Below are 15,261 nucleotides of genomic sequence, written 5' to 3' on the forward strand. Positions count from 1 at the left end.
AAATGCATTTATTAACGTCTACATTCAAATGACAAGTATAGTATATCAGACATCTTAATGTATGTATATTAGACAACTTAATGCATACTTTAAAATTATATTAAATGAAGATTAAAATATATAACAGATGGGTTCATTGTACAACAACAAAATCAATGAGCAACCATGGGGTACAACTGACAGGGTTGGCTTAGATTGTTGACAGCATGTAAACTATATTTCATCTCCAATGTTTGAAAATAAATACATTTGAACAATGAGCCCTTGTCTCAAATACATCATTACTGTTGCTGGTGAGACAGCTAGCAAATATTACCCATATTAACCTGAAAATAGTCAAAACACCTAAAACAAGAAACGGTATCAATAATGATGAAACGAGCCACATACAATTCACCACATGGAAGTTTCTTGTCAATCTTGCTAGCAATTTGGTCATCCAGAATCACAACCACTTACGTTCTCCAGCAAGAACCAAATAATGTAGCTCAAACAGAAGTGGGAACTAACAGAGTTACTGACAACAACCAAACAGAAACAGGTGGCTTTAGGAGGGGTTCTGAAAGACACTCATAGGGGAGTCCACTGGAAGTTGACTAGCAACAACAACTGGAACCAAAAAGACACCCATCATGAGCACCCACTAAATGTTGCCCAAGAACAGGAAAACAAATTAAAAACCCACACCAAACTGAAAAACACCAAACTTGAAAGATGTATGTTGGGTTGACTGGTTATCAGGAACATCCCTGCTGTCTGGTCAGAACATTCAAATGGATTAGATTATAATCTGGGTGTGTGGTCCGGTCTTTTATTTTTACGAGCAATGTGGTAAGAAATGTTCATTTAGGTTGGGGCTGCATTTCCTCTTGAGTTTGGTTAAAAGGACAGTGAATTCACTCATACTTTGAGGACTTGCTACCAAGCTTCTGTGTGTCAGACAGTTCTGGGAAGACTTTCCACTAGATGTTGGAACATTGCTGCAGGGACTTGCTTCCATTCAGCCACAGGATCATGTGTGATGTCGGGCACTGATGTTGGGCGATTAGGCCTGGCTCGCAGTTGGCGTTCCAATTCATTCCAAAGGTGTTTGATGGGGTTGAGGTCAGGGCTCTGTGCAGGCCAGTCAATTTCTTCCACACAGATTTCAACAACCAATTTCTGCATTGACCTCGCTTTGTGCACGGGGGCATTGTCATGCTCAAACAGCAAAGAAAATGTGTCCTACTCCACCAACCAAACTTTACAGTTGGCACTATGCATTGGGGCAGGTAGCGTTCTCCTGTCATCCCCCAAACTCAGATTTGTCCATCAGAATGCCAGAAGGTGAAGCGTGATTCATCACTCCAGAGAACGCATTTCCACTGCTCCAGAGTCCAATGTCAGCAAGCTTTACACCACTCCACCCGATGCTTGGCATTGCACATGGCCACGTTGAAAGTCAATATATTACATACTGTATATAAGGCCTTTCTTTGAGGGCCTTGTTATTCAGAAAAATCACCCCGAAAAATGCTATATGGTTGTATTTTTTCCCCATGTCATTCTGTTTGATTAGAAATAGTGAAAATAGCCAAAGTATTTCTGACCCCTGAACCTACAGTATTGCGCTACCACCTGAGCTTAAGTTTCCCATCACTTAAGGTTTGTTAAAATAGAGCCCTCGGTGTTCTAGCTAGAAAATGGGGGACTATATACAAAAAGTGCTATCATTCCTAAATGGATGAAAATACCCTCAAATTAAAGGTGACATTGTTTGATTTCAAATGCAAACTTTTGGAATAAAGAGTCAAAAGAATAAAAAAGTATTCACTGTCCCAATAATTAAAAAGGGCACTGTATCTCAAACCGTTTCCAAACAACTTGAACAGAGCTGTCCTGTGCTGACCTGGTCAGTGGTGGGCCGTCAGGGCCAGCAAGGCCTTCTCTGCTGGCCTAAACATCATCAGAATAAAATATATATATATATATTTTACTACAAATATGTATTACATTTTTCCCCAGAGTAAGAGTTATACTCTTCATTTCATAGCTTTCCTCTTGGTTGCACTGCTTCCAGCCCCAGGTTGAGATTTGGAGGGCTGGTCTTTATGTTAGATCTTTTATCCAATCATATTCAGCCATCATGTGTTGCCAGGGGTCTAAAATCTGCCCTCGGCCTTCAGAATCAACAGTGCGGGCACTTGTAGCTTTAAAGTGAATGGAAATGAAAATTTAGTGTCAACCAATCAGCTTTAGAGTTGGCTATTGTACGCCTGCTGGCTGGCTCCAGTGTTACACAGGAGCCAGCTAGCAGGCGTAGTGCGTGCATGTCTTTTGATTGGATTACCAATATTGAGAGGCAGGTCCTATATGGGCAGGTCTATGCAGAACCTCACAACTAGGAAACTGAATTTGATAAACAAATTAATTTGCATACCACTAAGCTTTTTTTTCAACCCACAAGGGCGGAAGGAGGAGAAGATATCGATTTGGTCGAGGATATAATTATAACGCCATTCTCAAGACGAACTTTGAGGTTGCCGGACGCCGACGCTACAAAGCCTGTCACAGGCGGGAAAGGGGTTTGTTCGCCACTTTCAAAGTTCCAACAAAGTTTAAGACACCCAGTCACTACAATACAGGCGTAATTTCCTAACTCAGTTGCCAGAGAGGAAGGAAACCATTCAGTGATTTTACCATGATGCCAAATGTGAATTTAAAACCATTACACAGTTGAATTGCTGTGATAGGAGAAAACTGAGGATGGATCAACAACATTGTAGTTACTCCACAATACTAACCTAAATGACAGAGTGAAAAGAAGGAAGCCTGTACAGAATACAAAATATTCCAAAACATGCATTCTGTTCGCAATAAGGCACTAATGTAAAACTGCAAAAAATGTGGCAAGTAAATGAAATAGAAAGTACAAGTACAAAGCATTATGTTTGTGGCAAATCCATTACAACACATAACTGTATGTCCCTCTTCATATTGTCAAGCCTGGTGGTGGCTGCATCATGCTATGGGTATCATTCTCATTGTAAAAGAACAGGGATAAAAGTAAATGGAATGCAGCTTTAAGCACAGGTGAAATCCTAGATGAAAACCTGGTTGAGTCTGCTATCCAACAGACAATGTAAAGAATGACTTCTGATTAATTTTTAAAATCTCTGCATTCTTTCATTGTATAAAAATGGAGGCAACATATCTCAGTTAAATTAATAAAGATGTAACACAATACATCATTTAAATACTTTTTTAAAGAATTGTTTATAGAAAAATAAATGAACACAAAAAATAAATACAACTCATTGAATGAAAATTATTTCTAATTGTGGTGATTTCTCCCTAATAAACTACAATAAGTATGAACACATAGAGAGGAAATTGAAAGCAAAAGGAGAGAGAGAGAGAGAGAGAGAGAGAGAGAGAGAGAGCGAGCGAGAGAGAGAGAGAGAGAGAGGTGTAGAAAGAGCAGGTTGAGAGAAAATATGTTCTGGCATTTAATCTCTGTGCTCTTCAGATACACTCAAAACCAATCTCTTCATAACATAAACGCATTGAATATAATTCACATTGGGTCTCTGTACCTCTGTACTCATCCCTGCTTTCTGACAACGTTTTAGGACCATCAGCTCCACAAAGACCTTTGCTTCCACCTGGAGGAACAAAAGAGTGATTACAACTGCCGCAGGGATATCCTAGGAATACTGTACATTTTCTGGTCTATGTTTGTTTGTATGTTAACAGCATTTAACCACGAGTTGAAGACCTTTCAACTTGGTGAACCATTTGAATGTAGAATAAATATTTTAAATAAAGTTTGCAGCGTAAGCCAACATTTATCAGATGTGTTGTTATTTCCAGATGTTTTTAATTCATTTGACACTATCAATATTTGACACCAGAAAAATGACAATTATCAGAACTATATACTCTGGCTCTTAGAAAACGTAGAACTGTTTTTTAAAGAGTCGTTTGAAGCTGAAAGCGCGTCGGTTACAGTTAACGAGTCAGTTGAGTGGACAACAGTGAAGTCCAAGAATGGAACAAAAAGGGCTAAGATTGTTGTGGAAAACGAGTCCGATGAATCGTTCCTTGATGGAAAACGCTTTTTTGGATAACAATGTTAAGGGTTGAAAGAGTTGAGGTGTCAAGCAAATCTCTTATGTGGAGGCGGTGAAGAACATTGAAGGGGCAAGAGGCCACAGTTCTGAAGAAGATGCACCACAACCAGTTGCAAATGTTATACTTCAATCAAGTGATCTGGATACACTGATTGTGAAAAAGGTGTTATTAAATGTACTGCACAAGTGTCCAAGAAGCTGGACATCATTATATCCGCAGCCGATACGTTTTTGGGTCTCCTTGCAGTGCAAGGACTACCGTCGCCTGGAAATGTCCCGCAATCACATGATCCTTCTGAGCCAGTGTAGGGATACCTGTTAAACAATTATTATTATTATCCACCTGTACAGTAGGTGGCGGAATGCACATTTAATTGTTGCGAATACAATTAAGACAAAGAAGAAGGTACATTTGACAACTATTTTATGTAGCTCTACCTGAGGCTTTCCGACAGCGGGAGAAATGGTAGGTTAATAATATTTATATTTTATAAGTCAGGTGTAACATTCTTTATGAGTCCATTTTTATTTATCCCAACGAAACGTGAAGATAATAGCCCGATTTTCAACTTCTTTCTAATAAACGTCAGGTAAAAACATAAACACCCAACTAGGCCCACTATGGCGGCGTGGCCACAAAGTCTACGAAAGGTTTTCTCTTTTACACGCGATCTGACGCCGAGATGTGTTTTGTTAAGCCGATATATTATATTTATCCTAAAATAATACATGCTTATGTTGAAATAAACAATAGGCGATAGTGTTAGTGTATTTCTTGCTAACTTTTATAGGCGGTCATGTCATTGAGTGCTCTATAGGCCTTATTGAGTTCTATTACATTTTTAGTGTCCGAATACCCATCAGATTTGAGGGAAAAATATGTAGCCGAAGTCAGGCGACTAAGGATACAAATTCATTGTATTTATTAATTATGACAAATGTTTTAAGAAACTGTTGAATAATGTAGTGACTTTTGAAATAAGTTACACGTTGGCTGATATTTTGTTAGCTACACTATCCTTACGAACCACGTAGCATATCATTACAGCAGTACGTTAGTAGCTACCTAAGTTGGCTACAAATGTATATATTTTTTATTTAGCGGTTATTTAACTAGACAAGTTAGTTAAGAACAAATTCTTATTTACAATAACGGCATACCCCGGCCAAACCCTAACCCGGACGACGCTGGGCCGATTGTGCGCTGCCCTATGGGACTCCCAATCACGGCCGGTTGTGATACAGCCTGGAATCAAACCAGGGTCTGTAGTGATGCCTCTAGCACTGAGATGCAGTGACTTAAAACGCTGCGTCACTCGGGACCCCCCTCAAATACGTTCAATTTGACAGTAAATTGACTATACGCGGGTTGGTATAATTTGTGGAACGTTCCAACAGGAATCTGTTCCAAAGACTTTGTAAAGTACACCGTTGTCAACAAACAACATGTTCAAAGTAGCATGGTCAATTCACGTAGCTAATTAGTGGGCGAATAGGCATCAACTCACCACGTAGCTTATTCTTTATGTTTGTCCATAGGCTACCAGAGTGAGGAAATACTTTTTTCAGAATAAACATGGTGAGTGAAAAACCTAATGAAATAGCCCAGCCCCCACCCGGTATCTCATTCTGCCGCTATACAACTTTATATGCGTTGTTTGTTGGCAACCTTGTTATTTACAACGTTTTTGGAACAGATTCCTGTTGGAACGTTCCACAAACTATACCCACCCCTATATGCTATCTAACTACCCAACCTTCATTGGCTTGATTACTCACATCATGCTTAGCTAAGTTAAGTGGTATAGTCTTTGCACGTTCTCAATAGACATTGTTAATTCGGGTGTTTGTAAATTCGCTCTGGCTACTCTCCTCTGAGTGTGCCTGGGCGCAGAATAACTGATGGATTTACGAACGCTGAACACCCCTTGAATATGGCCGGTGTAAGTAATTCTAGGCGAAAGGGCGTTATTAAATTGTTGCCAGCAGCACAGCTCCAGTCACCAATGAGTTGGATAACATGAAAACAGCCTAACCAGCTCAGCCAGAGTGAATAAAATGGCCAGAGGGAGGTGTTCTCTCATTTGTGTCTGGGAGTAGCTACTGTAGCAAGCTAGCCAACGGTAAGTCAGTTAGCTTGGGAGCTTGACTGCCGTTGTGAGGCCGGAACGCTTTGATCAACCCTACTACTCCCTGGCCAGAGCGTCCAGTGTGCGCTCTGAACTCTCCCGGAGCGAAACGCTCTGAATTTACAAATGCACAATCTGACAACGCTCTGAATTTGCTAACGCCCAGACCGAAATGTGCCACTCCAGATTAAATTTACGAACACACCCTAGTTAAGTATTATACAGTATGTTAATATGCGGCACTGGTTCCCAAACTTTTTATAGTCCTGTACCCCTTCAAACATTCAACCTCCAGCTGTACCCCCTCTAGCACCAGGGTCAGTGCACTCTCAAATGTTGTTTTTGCCATCATTGTAAGCCTGCCACACACACTCTATACGATACATTTATTAAACATAAGAATGAGTGTGAGTTTTTGTCACAACCCGGCTCGTGGGAAGTGACAAAGAGCTCTTACAGGACCAGGGCACAAATAATAATATAATAATAATAATAATAATCAATAATTTTACCCTTTATTTAGCCATCTTACATATAAAACCTTATTTGTTCATCAAATTGTACAAAAAATACATCATCCAGATTGGCCAGTCGTGTGAGAAACTCGTCATCATGCAAGCGGTCAGACAATGAAAATTATGGTCAGTAAAGAGAACTTTAAGCTCTCTCAATTAAAAAAAAACATGTCAATGCATTGCCCCTTGATAACCAACGCACTTCTGTATGTTGTAAAAGCGTTACATGGTTGCTGCCCATATCATTGCATAGTGCAGAAAATACACAAGAGTTCAGGGGCCTTGCTTTAACAAAGTTAACCATTTTCACTGTAGTGTCCAAAATGTCTTTCAAGCTGTCAATCATTCCCTTGGCAGCAAGAGCCTCTCGGCGGATGCTGCAGTGACCCAAGTGGTGTCGGGAGCAACTGCTTGCACGTTAGTTACCACTCCACTATGTCTCCCTGTCATGGCTTTTGCACCATCATTACAGATACCAACACATCTTGACCACCAAACTCTAATTGATGTCACAAAGCTGTCCAGTACTTAAAAATATCCTCTCCTGTTGTCCTGGTTTCCAGTGGTTTGCAGAAACATAATGGCCATATACCAGGAGCTGTGCCAGGCCCGCCACGTCTGTTGACTCATCCAGCTGTAACTCATAGAATTCACTGGTGTGTCGTGAAAACAGTGTTGTTTGATGAAGACATTGTCTGTATAGTTTTTTTGGCCTTTTCCCCCAGCATTGTCCCAGCCATATCCGCTGCGGCAGGAAGAATTTAAGTCCTTCACAATAGTTTGGCAACGGACTGTTAGTGGAATTCCCGCGAGAGAGTAACGGTTAATGTAATTGAATGTTCATTATTTCACAAGGCTACATTTATTTGACATTGTGTTATTTCGCTGAACACTAGATGGTTTAATTTGATTTTTGGCAGTGAACCGAAGCTATTCAGGCGAGGGGGAAAAACACCACCCTAATGTACAGCCCTATTGGAAAATCTAAATGGACAGTTTGAAAATGTGAAACACATTTTTATTTGGCATACCCCCGACGGCATTGCCCGTATCCCAGTTTGGGAATAGCCTGTATGGGGTATTGAAACGCAGCTCAGGATTTACTTTTTGTAGCAGGTTGATTATGATAAATTATGCAGCAAGTTAGGACAATTAACATAGTAGGTTAGGATAATCGGGTTAAGGTTAGGAAAAGGGTTAGGGTTAACTTAAATGCAAAAAGAAATCAACGTCTGACGTCAATTAGACATCAACTGTATCCCGTCTAGCCATTACCAGGTTCAGGCAGATTGGTGTCCAACCTAAGCCTGGGTCATTTCTACAACGCGGTGTGTTTTCTGCCCCCAGAAAATATAACTTCTTATTAGTTTAAATGTGGATTCCAAAAGTCTTTGAATAAGAGGTCCGGTGTCCTTAAAAACAAAAATATGGATCTTTAAAGGGAATATTTTGTATTTTGAACACTTTTCTTCAGTGGATGTAGTTGTTTTTAACATGTGTTAACTGCTGTGATGAATAATACACTGTTTTTTGTAATTCTACTGTCAATAAAGTCTGTTTTTCACTCTCTCTCATTATTCCTTCACCAGTGCTGCCCCCTCCTGGTGAATCCATGTCCTGCTGCTGACATCAGTACTTGACATAAGTATTTGTGTCTCTGAGCTGTAGTTGTCCTCAGTGGCTGACAGGACCACAGACATTCAGAGTGACCTGGGGGTGTGATGGTGAAACAAGCTCAACAAGAGTGAAAGGTGGGCATCATCTTAAAATAAGCAGTCTCCTGCCTGGTAAAGAGTACCAGTTCAACATGGCTACAGAGGGAGAAGACGGAAGCCAAAGCAGATGGGTCCCAGCATCCCTATCCACAGGTACAGTAGGTCTCAGCATCTCTATCCACAGGTACAGTAGGTCTCAGCATCCCTATCCACAGGTACAGTAGGTCTCAGCATCCCTATCCACAGGTACAGTAGGTCCCATCCGCAGGTACAGTAGGTCTCAGCATCCCTATCCACAGGTACAGTAGGTCTCAGCATCCCTATCCACAGGTACAGTAGGTCTCAGCATCCCTATCCACAGGTACAGTAGGTCTCAGCATCCCTATCCACAGGTACAGTGGGTCTCAGCATCCCTATCCACAGGTACAGTAGGTCCCAGCATCCCTATCCACAGGTACAGTAGGTCCCAGCATCCCTATTCACAGGTACAGTAGGTCCCAGCATCCCTATCCACAGGTACAGTAGGTCTCAGCATCCCTATCCGCAGGTACAGTAGGCTAACTTGTGTTTTTATCCAGACTACATCAGTCATTCATTACTAGAGACATGTTTGGACTCTCTGTCAAAAACAGCACATCCTCTCTTCTCAACAAATCTTGGTTTTTGTTCCAGTGGTCCCACCCAGAGATTTAAAGATCGACCATTTGGAAGAGACCTCCTTCACTCTCCACTGGTCCAAGGCTGAAGGGATGAGAAAGTCCAGCAGCACTTCTTCATATCCAACTGCATCCCAGGAACAGACCCCCTCACAGCCATTACTGACGACTGCCACAAAACCTTCTCAAACCTGCATCCTGGCACCGAGTACACTGTTAGTGTTGCAACTGTGCTGAGCAATGGGGAACAGAGTGAACCTGTCTCTACAACAGTCTGCACTAGTAAGAGATCTTCCCCCAATTACAACTCATCATCTCTTTACCACTAAAGCCTCTCTCCAACCTTTTATCCAGTCACTCCTTTCTGGGGAGGTTCCCATTGCTTGGAAGGCAGCCACGCTTTGTCCTTTATTTAAAGGAGATCAAGCTGATCCTAACTGTTATCGGTCTATTTCTATTTTGTGCTGTTTATCAGGAGTGTTGGAAAAACTCAGCTGACTGACTTTCTTGATGTCTGTAGTGTCCTCTGGTATGCAATCTGCTTTCCGCTCAGGTTATAGATGTGTCACTGCAACCTCAATGATGTCACCATTGCCCTTGTTTCTAAGCAATGTTGTGCAGCCATCTTTTTTGACTTGGCCAAAGCTTTTGATATGGTAGACCATTCCATTCTTGTGGGCCGGCTAAGGAGTATTGGTGTCTCCGAGGGGTCTTTGGCCTGGTTTGCTAACTACCTCTCTCAAAGAGTGCAGTGTATGAAGTCAGAACAGCTTTCTCTACCCTTAACCTTGTTCTGAATATCTCCAAAACAAAGGTCATGTGGTTTGATAAGAAGAATGTCCCTCTCCCCACAGGTTTCAAGCTCTAAACCCTCAGAGGTAGTAGTCACCTCATACAAGTCCTTAGGAGTATGGCTAGCCGGTATACTGTCCTTCTCTCAGCACATATCAAAGCTGCAGGCTAAAGTTAAATCTAGACTTGGTTAAATCTAGACTTAGTTTCCTCTGTCCTTATCGCTCCTCTTTCACCCCAGCTGCCAAACTAACCCTGATTCAGATGACCATCCTACCCATGCTAGATTACGGAGACCTAATTTATAGATCGGCAGGCAAGGGTGGTCTGGAGTGGCTAGATATGCTCTACCATTCGGCCATCAGATTTGCCACCAATACTCCTTACAGGACACATCACTGCCCTCTATACTCCTCTGTAAACTGGTCATCTCTGTATACCTGTCTCAATGCTTATTTATAAAACCCTCTTAGACTTTCCCCCTCCCCTCCCTCCCCCTAGCTGAGATATCTACTGCAGCCCTCATCCTCCACATACTACACCTGTTCTGCCAGTCACATTCTGTTAAATGTCCCCAAAGCACACACATCCCTGGGTCACTCCTATTTTCAGTTCGCTGCAGCTAGTGACTGGAATGAGCTGCAACAAACACTCAAACTGGTATCTTCAATCAAAGACTCAGTCATGGACACTCTTACTGACAGTTGTGGCTGATTCGCGTGATGTATTGTTGTCTCTACCTTGCCCTTTGTGCTGTTGTCTGTGCCCAATAATGTTTGTACCATGTTGTATTGCTACCATTCTGTGTTGCCATGTGTTGTTGCTTTGCTATGTTGTCTTAGGTCTCTCTTTATGTAGTGTTGTGGTGTCTCTTGTGTGTGTTGTCTTATATAAATATATTTTTATCCCAGCCCCCCGCAGGAGGCGTTTGCTTTTTAGTAGGCCGCCATTGTAAATAAGAATGTTTTTAACTAAGTTGCCTAGTTAAACAAATTAAAAATAAACGAACTACAACCATTTTGTTACATTACAAATATACATTTTGTTGCTTCTGTTCTGTTTCTAGCTTATTTCTTCCCATATCAAAAGCCCTGGATTCATTCTACTTTTCCATCTGGAAGGATATAAACATTAAAAAAATTAAACATTTAATAAAATGACTAGAACGTTACCGGTGGAAAAGTAGAGTGATGTTACAGTGACCATGAAATTGTTAAATCTATACCAAGAGTTAAGAGGTGTCCCTCCAAGTATACAGATACATTCTCATATAGTACACGTTTCTAATTTTGTGAGTCGTTTTCATTTCGAGTTAGTGTACTTTTAGCTAGCTAACGTTACGTATGATCTGTGTGTAGTTATAATAATATTCGTATATCAGAGCCTTTGCTGGTTATAGCTAGTTATGAACCTGGTTGGTTAGCTACCTGCAGATTCATGCAGGGTAGTAACGTCATGAGTTGGGAATATTGTTAATTGTTTCGCTAGCTACAAGTCTTCGATACGAAAGACTCCACTATGCAAGTAACCATTTAAATAGAATATTCATGTCACTGCGACAACACAACTGTTGATAGATGTAGCTGGTAAATTCCCTCTAGCTGTCTACTCCGATTTCAGAGCACTCTCGTCTGTGTGCCAGAGGGCAGAATAACTGACCAATTCACGAACGCTCTACACTTGTTGAATGTGTCGGTAAACGTTGTTAATTTAAACGTAATTAAATTGTTACCAGCAGCACAGTTACAGTCACCAATGTTCTGGGTAACATAAAAACAACCTAACCAGCTCTAGGGTGATGGTCATAGTGAGGTGTTCTCTCATTAATATCTGGATGTAGCTCCTAAGCTAGCCAACGTTAGCTTGGGTGCTTGACTGCTGTTGTTAGGTCAGAACGCTCGGATCAATCCTACTTTAGGGCCATAGCTTCCAGTGTGCGCTCTGAATTTACAAACGGACATTCTGGCAACGCTCTGAGTTTACGAACACCCAGAGCACACTCTGGCACTCTAGATAAAATTTGCGAACACACCGTAGTATAAACCAGCCTTTCGTCTTGACATGGTTAGTACATGGCCTCACATGTGAATCCCTAAAGAGATGGGTGGGGGTGAACGATGCTGAATGGGAGTAGACAAAGAGTATTCAAATTAATTTTCTCAAAAGTGAGGTTACAAGTTTATGTAGTGTAAGCTATACAACTTTGTAGCTCTGAGTCTCTACTTTTATCCAATGTGAAAAACACAATTTATTTTGCTACATAAGACCGAATCGAGCTGGTCAAATCACATATTACCGGCAGTCATGGGTCATGACCTCAGTAATATTCCACATGACTACTGAGTTAAGGTCATCTCTTTTTTTGCACTCTGGACATGCTTTGGTCGTACCCAACTTGCAAACTACCAGCAGGTCCTAATGGCTTGGTACTCAGGGCTCTATTGTCCCTGTAACCTCTCTGACATCAATGCAATCGAAAATCACATCAAACACTTAAACAGTATGTGCTCTTAAAACTCATCTCACTGTGATGACCAATTTGAAGAAAGAAGTTCAATAACAAGTTGAAACTGAATGGAAAACATGGTAATTGTGGATGTAGTTTCAAAGCGTAACACAACGAAATTAACAGCCCTTTCTAAGGTGATAATTCATTCAAAACACACATGAGCATAAGATTTTATGTATAGGCCTATATGAGCACAAGCCCCCCAAAAGTAAAACTGAATTAAAATAATGATTATGTATTCTTCTTACTATAGAATTATATAAAATAATCGCACGGGACTTAAGCATATCTTGTCTGCTAAATGAACAAGTCAACATGCTATGGCCTGGCGCATAGCCAGATAATATACAGTAGAACTCTTCTGTTCTACTGAAATACATTTTCTTCATATTATGTTTATTTAGTCCTGCCTAAAATACATCATTGATTTATTGTGATGGTGTATATTAAATAATTTATTACACTTTAAAAAATGTAGATGTTTCAATGGCACGCATCAGCGGCTTGTAGGTGTTGAGGCCTGGAGATGTTAAACGTGTTTACCATAAAAGTGAAATTAATAGCCCAGGGGTTTATTTGCATAAATCACTGGAAACAACAGACGGTTATTAGAGACAGGTTTCTATTTGAGTCAGCCATCTATTTCCTTAATGCACACACCTTTTGCTCATTTGCATAGTTAATTGTTTAATTCCAGCATTCACTTCCAGCATTTTAATTAATGCACTAATGTGTTATCATTTACCCATCACATGTATTTTGTCTTAGTGTGCCTTTATTTCAAATAAAACAATAACTTCCTTGACAGAATAATCTCCTTCTTTGACTGCATTTTCGGCAGCTGATTTCTTGGAGTCTGTACTCCCGAACTTCACTGTTTTTGTGCTTGCCAGTTAGCAGTGGTCAGCTGTTAACAGCCCATGGCTAGCAGTTTCTTACTGGCAAATGATTCATTAATTATTTAATGTATCGAATCAAACATTAAACCTTGTCAATAATTCATTAATTCACGGTCAATTGCCATGAGACCGGCTGTCTATTGCATGACAATAAACAGCTGACTAAATGTCATGACCTCCACAGCTCTAGGTAAAACATCTTCTTAAAACATTATGGCAATCCTTAGTGCAACACCTAGCAGCCTAATCAAGAGATTTTGGCCTTTTGTTGAAGCTGAAAGAGGCACAGTTCAGACATTATCTGAGAGGAAGTTATGTATCGCTTTATTGAAAGCTTGAGGACTTTCTTTTTTTTACAACTTTTACATTTTTCAGATTATTTAGAGAAATGTTAAGTGGGACATCTGTTAAACATTTAATTACATTTGAGTGTACAACACATTTTGCCCCCAGAACAGCCTCAATCCATCAGGGCATGGACTCTACTAGGTGTTGAAAGCGTTCTACAGGGATTCTGGCCCATGTTGACTCCAATTCTTTCCACAGTTGTCAAGTTGGCTGGATGTCCTTTGGGTGGTGGAACATTCTTGATAGACATGGGAAACTGTTGAGTGTGAACAACCAGGCAGCGTTGCAGTTCTTGACCCAAACTTATGCTCTTGGCACATACCATACCCCTTTCAAAGGCACTTAAATATTTGTCTTGCCCATTCACCCTCTGAATGGCACACACACACACTCCTTCTTTAACCTGTCTCCTCTCCTTCATCTACACTCATTGAAGTGGATTTAACAAGTGACAATAAGGGATCATAACTTTAATCTGGATTCACCTAGTCAGTCTGTCATGGAAAGAGCAGGTATCCTTAATGTTTTGTACACTCAGTGTTTATCTGAAGTTAAACTGTAACCCTGACAATAATGTATTTATTTTCCCTTAGTACTTCCTGCTCCAGACCAGCTGACTGTTGATTCAGTGGACACCACATCAGCTGCTGTTAGCTGGAGCCAGCCACCAGGATTGGACCAAACTAAACATCATTACCAGATCTCTTACCGCTGTTCAGGGACAGAACCACACATCACTATCACATCTTCACCCAGCATCACTCTCTCTGACCTGAAACCTGCTACTGAATACTCAGTCACTGTCTGCACTGTGCTGGAAAATGGAAAGAAAAGTCAACTGGTGTTAACGACCTTCACCACAAGTAAGGAAGTCAAATACGTCAAGTTTGTCACCAGACATAATATTTATCAAACCTTAACTAGTTATCAAAATAACTATGAACTAATCATAAAATGGATGTGTCAGCATGGGATGTTAAGGTCCAGTATCTTCCCTGATGAGAAATATATGATGGTGAATTCCCCAGATCTCAACATGCAGTTTGGTGCTGAAATTAATCAAAGTTTTTTATAGTGTCTGAATTCTTGCTTTCTTCCATTAGTGTGAGTCATTATGTCAAGGAGTTGATCTGCCTCTGCTTACTATAACACTGCACTACTGATAAAGTTAAACACTTGTTATTGTGGAGAGGATTTAGAACTGCAGTGTTTTTGGTTTTCTTGCCATGGTGACAACAATGTAGCAATGGCACAGTGAAGTTGGTAAATGCATATACCGGATTATTTTTTTTTCAAATATAACCTCTGTTGTGACTTCTGCTTTAGTTTATTTCTTCCCTTCCCATTACCCTCATAAAACTGACGATCCTACCGATCCTAGACTTCCACGATGTCATTTACAAAATAGCCTCCAACACTCTACTCAGCAAATTGGATGCAGTCTATCACAGCGCCTTCTGTTTTGTCACGAAAGCCCCATATACTCCCCACCACTGTGACCTGTATGCTCTCGTTGGCTGGTCTTCGCAACGTATTCGTCGCCAAACCCACTGGCTCCAGGTCATCTATAACTCTTTGCTAGGTAA

General features: G+C 40.8%; 1 long non-coding RNA gene across 1 annotated transcript; it reads left to right on the forward strand.

Moving 5' to 3' along the window:
* The first annotated feature begins 4,494 nt into the window (after positions 1-4,494).
* LOC135538562 (uncharacterized) lies at positions 4,495-14,532 on the forward strand. The gene is made up of 4 exons (XR_010455446.1): positions 4,495-4,578; positions 8,346-8,624; positions 9,144-9,409; positions 14,269-14,532. It is a non-coding gene; the product is annotated as an uncharacterized LOC135538562 (long non-coding RNA).
* The last annotated feature ends 729 nt before the right edge of the window (positions 14,533-15,261 follow it).

Source organism: Oncorhynchus masou, unplaced genomic scaffold, assembly GCF_036934945.1.
Source record: "Oncorhynchus masou masou isolate Uvic2021 unplaced genomic scaffold, UVic_Omas_1.1 unplaced_scaffold_982, whole genome shotgun sequence".
Taxonomy (NCBI): Eukaryota; Metazoa; Chordata; class Actinopteri; order Salmoniformes; family Salmonidae; genus Oncorhynchus; species Oncorhynchus masou.